General features: G+C 33.5%; 1 long non-coding RNA gene across 1 annotated transcript in view; it reads left to right on the top strand.

Moving 5' to 3' along the window:
- The window catches only part of LOC114057240, a 7,322-nt gene extending 5,891 nt beyond the window's left edge, over nt 1-1,431 (top strand). Inside the window, exon 4 of the long non-coding RNA XR_003571166.1 lies at nt 867-1,431. This is a non-coding gene — a long non-coding RNA (uncharacterized LOC114057240). The remainder of the gene's footprint in view (nt 1-866) is intronic.
- The last annotated feature ends 3,851 nt before the right edge of the window (nt 1,432-5,282 follow it).

Genomic DNA, 5,282 nt, shown 5'->3' with positions numbered 1-5,282 from the left:
AGTGGGAATGTTAAAACCGAGTAGCAGACAGGGGAACTCACGTTTGAATAACCTTTGGAGGTAGACAGAGCTATGAAAGTGGTAAGACTGTACTGGACAAACAGAAATAATAAAGAGAAAGAACAGAAGATTGAAGAACTGCCTCTTCTATCTAAACCAAAGATGTTCCCTTTTCAAAAGGATAGCTGTGTAAAACTTCAAACAGAAGATAAATTGAGGAAGTATGATTTACTTTATGTGCAAATGAAGGAATTTTTTGAAATTTTTCTTTTTCTTGTCAGTTTGATCTTTCATCCACCTTGTGATGTTTTACATTATTTCACACACATTGTATCATCTACCAAGTAAAAGAGACTAATTCTAAAATGGCAGAAGTCAGGCTCATAAGACTGTGAAATGGGTTTTATGAATAGGATGGATGAAACACTAACTTGATATCCCTTGTGCTTTAATCCATTTAGTCTTTCTTCTTACTTCAAAGAAAGTGAAACTAGATGACCAAATGGGCTGAAGTATAAAATTAGATTAATATTTTAGTTAATGTTACTGTCATACTAGACTTGATATGAATTAGTTATGAAATTACATGAAAACACTGCTAATATTCTAGTAAACCTACAAAAGCAATGACACAAATACTTAGGTATAATGCTGTAGGCCTGATATGAGAAGTCTAAATTTAATATAGGAAAATAGAAAATTTAAATAGCTGAAGACACACAGCACTGCTCTCTCCCCTACTGCGTTCCAAAACCAAAACTGAATATAATACTTATAGTGCACAATGACATAATTGCTTTGTTTTTCTTACAGACTAATTCTTCTGACTTTATCTATACACCTAAGCTGTATTCCTCCCCTTGCAGGCAATGAACTGTATGAAGAGATTTATCAGCACTGCAACAAAAGGTTTTTCCGTACTGGGATTTTGAGACTTCATTAACACAGCAAGTGTATTCCAGCCCTTGTTTTAAGATTTGCTAATCTTCGAGATTCATACTGGCCAAGAAATAACAGCAGAGCTTATGCAAGCCACTCAGCAAGGAAACTGCAATGGTCTATACCTTGGGGCTTTATTTTACTGTGGAACTGCCAAGCTATGGCAAGGCTTGATTACCCCATAATTATACCAGGAAATGAATGCTTCCACAAGTCAGCCACAATTCTTAATGTTCAATTGCAGTCCTTTATGAAATAAGCATCAATTATGATTCTATGTTACATTTTCCAAAGTGTGGGGAAAAAAAAAAAAAAAAAAAGACATTTTAAATGCTAATTAAAAAAAAGAAATTACCAGACCAGTTTTGCATTTAGGATTTCAAGACAGGAAATTAGTAATATCAGGTAAGGCCCTGACACTGGGAAATCATTTATTTCACTTTCAAAACCCTACTATAAGAGGTATTTCCATTTGTTTTATATAGGCAAGTATTTCCTCACATTTTTTCAAAATACTATGTATAAATAACTGAGCATGAAAATTCCACTATATTCTTTAAAAGACAATACAAATGGTAATTTAGATAACTTTGTCAGAGGTCTGAATTGGTCTTGATGATCTAGATGCAATTATAACTGCTTAAAAAATATAATTTTTATGAGAAATTCAACAGTAAAATAATCATAACAAAAAGCAAATTGTATAGACTTTTTTAAAAATCCATTTTGAATCTCAAGAAGAATTTTCAATTTTGATAATGCTTAAATATTTACTTCTGAAGTAAATAATTTTGTCTTCTACACTAATTTAGGATATAAATTCTAATATTTAATCCACATTTTACATTAAAAGTATAAGTAGTCAGTTCTTTTAAAATGCTCTTCCAGTTCTTCCTCATGTTATTCAAATGTTTTCCATTGGAATTACAATATTCTCTCTTTCACCAAAACCATTATTATTTGAAAACTTTCCACTGAATTTTTTTTAATACTCATTTGATATTTAAATATTCTTCCTAAAGGCAAATAAGCAAGGGTGACTAGAAATGCAATAATTTTTGCTTACTAGCAGTACCTGAAACAAATATAGTTTTATACCACTTTAATGGCACTAAATGACTTTATATATTAACAAGTTGAAATAAAGCCTCTGCGTATGTGTTTCTCTATTCAGTTGTCACACCAAGTGACAAAGAAATGTATGTGTTCATGTGATGCTTCAGAAGGTTCTTTTTCTTCTCTTTTTCTTTTTTTTTTTTTTAATGGAATTAAGAGGAGTCATTGAAGCAGTACAAGACAGGAGAAAATTGAGTTTTGTGCACTGGAATAATGCATGGGGTTTTCTCGTGACTGTCAAAGCTGTAACGTGAAAAGCAGGAAGCATAAAATCTTGATTAGATTGAAAGAAAAACAAAAGAAGTGATAGGCCTTTATAATTTAGATTTTCTGTACAAGACGTGAAAAAATACAGGAAATGGCATCTGCTCAAGTCTCAAGAGATGGGAATGTAAGTATAAGCAATCCTGAGCTAAACTGAACAAAAACTTTGATTTAATAGAAGCAAGATTTGACCGATGGCTATTATAACCACCTTTTGGGAGAACACAGGATGCTATTACTGTCTTCTTACAGAGAAATGTTACAGTTCCTACAGAAAATTACTCCCGTTATCCCTGTATTTTACTTCAAAAGGCAAAAAAGAGCTACCACAAAGTCACTTTATATTAAAGGGAATTCAGAATACAACAAACATGTATATTGTTGTCTAATATTCCCCAGTGTTTAATGACCAGTCTTAAAGGTCCTTATACTAAAGATGCTCCAGGGGCTCCCAATGGCTTAGGAAGAATCAGTAGGTTTCCTGAGTCCTTGAAATCTCAGTGAGTTTGCCAAAAATGGCCAATAAAAAAGTAAGGAAAAACTTAAATCTGTTCTTGAGAATACTTATCCCTTGATTTGAGCATGATATTCTGCCTGCAATCTTACCCTTAAACATACAAAAAAGATTGAAGAGATGACAATACGCAGGAGAAACTCACCTCTGGAATTCATGCAACTCTGCAGAAATAAATAAAACTGTACACATCCATGCTGAAAATAACTGAGCTGGGAAATACTAAGTGAAGACTAGGAACTTGAATGTAGATTGTCAAATTTGAGCCTCAATGACTATCCTCTAATTTCTCTTTTAGTAGTCTACAGAAGGACCCAGATTCTACAGAGTTCTGTTCAACTGCAGGATGTGATGAAGTGAATAAGATTTTAGAACACAGAATGTCTACTGGGAGGTAGTTAGAGCTGTGTTCAGCCAACACTAACATGTGGTATCATAATCAAAACTACAATTTTGAAACACCCAGGTTGCTGAATAACTGCTCTCAAGTTACAGGGTCATGGCATTTTCACTCCTGCACACAGGATTCTTTAATTTACTTCACTTCAAGCACCCGAAACAAATGAATTTACCATCTTATGTTGAAAGCAATATAGTCTAGAAACTTTTTCAGGCAGACATTTCCTTGCTACTTTCATCTTTCACACAGAACTTATTATTCTCTCAGATGAAAAAAAAAAAAAAAAAGTCTGTTTTGTAGCAGACTGCTTTTCGGAGTACAACTCTTAAAGAGCAACTGTACCAATGTAGTAATTAACTCCCTGGCAAGAAGAATAAAGAGAAATCTATTCATCCCTCATAAACCAGAAACTTTTTCCTTCACTTGATTCACTACATTGTTCAGTTAAATGAGCAGGTTTTTCAGTTTGTCAAAAGAAATCAAAAGAAATTGAGAGAAGCAATAAGGCATATGTGGCACAAAAACCTGTCTATTTTCTCAAGCCATATTAGTTTATTTGATAAAGTGTATTTAATATAATTTTTTTTTCTTGAATTCCAAACACATCTAATCAGCCACGATGCCACCCCCACCAACAAACAAGCACATGATATAAATCAGACGTATTCTTGTGGCTCACAAAATTCCTCCGAAAACTACATTTTACATCAGAAATCAGACAATGGATACTTTACAACAACACAATTACTTTCTAATTATCTTTTAACTGAGATAAGAATTAATTAAAATCTAATTATAAGAGTTCTCTCTCCAGCAACAACTACTTTTTAGCACCAATATTTATACCTGCTGTATGTGCCTTCCTTCTGAGGGACTCGGGATGAAAATGCGAATTTCCCAGAAAGTTCATTTTATCCACAGTTGGTAGGTGCTCAGGACATCAAAATAAATCAGAATGATTTTTTATGGATGCCTTTAGCTTTTCCATTACTGATGATTTGATAGTTAAAAAGGAACTAACTTTTTGCTATAAGGATCTAGCTGGAAGAGACACTCAGGTACAACGAAGACTGCAGCCTGAAACATGTTCCACATGAACAATCACTACTGAGGCACATTGAAATGCCCTGGATGTACTATCAGCTTTCAGTCATGGTGATTGCTGTCACATATCATATTTCACTGCCTCATCTGAAGATAAATGTGTGGGGAAGGTGAGTTATTTAGGCCTATGTCCAGTAATGAGAATTTCTAAGATAGCCTTCCAAAGTTTGAAACAAATACTTGAGCCTTCCACTCACAGAGTTACCACTGAACTGTTTTCAAGTTATCACACAACTATTTTGTGTGAATAACCAGGGACATCCACTTGCTTTTGTCACAGAAGTAGTTCAACTGCAATAATGATATGATCGAAACTTGAATTTGTCTTCATGTTATCTCATGAGTATGATTCATACAGGAGAAGAAAAATCTCCATATGGACAGGAGAAAGCCACTTCCAGATATTAAGTCAACAGATCAGCAAGAAACAACAGACTACCTGCAGATGAGCAGCAGATTAAAAACATAGCCAAATTCTCACTGATCACTGTTAGTGAGATACCTGCACAACCTGGTAACAGAATACAGAAAAAATATGAATTATACAGCTGATTAATCCATACAAATACCTCTGAAGAATGAGCATTTCTAGAATAATCTGCTGTTTATTCATTTTTAAGCATTTAGTTTTGAAGTTAATGATACGCTTTTTCTACAGAATATGATGTTATTTTATTTCTAATTAACTTACTCTTTCTCTATTCTGTAATATTAATCAATTGGAAAGGTCACAACACTTATTTTTTCCTTTAAAATGATAAAACCATAAAATAATTTTCAAGCCCCAAAGGATAGGCTGATTTTTTTGTATGGAAATAAAACAGAGAATAACCTGCTTTGAAATCAGCCAGGCATTTTCAGACTTGTTTTGAAGACAATAAATCATACCATGGACAAATACTCCAGAAAGCACAATTAGAAATCACAAACAGAGACTGCAAAAGA

The sequence above is a fragment of the Empidonax traillii genome, unplaced genomic scaffold (genome assembly GCF_003031625.1).
Source record: "Empidonax traillii isolate 1590-97213 ecotype Southwest subspecies unplaced genomic scaffold, ASM303162v1 scaffold122:size1458747, whole genome shotgun sequence".
NCBI lineage: Eukaryota > Metazoa > Chordata > Aves > Passeriformes > Tyrannidae > Empidonax > Empidonax traillii.
Note: the sequence above shows the minus strand (reverse complement) of the source record. Positions and strands in the feature narration are given on the sequence as shown.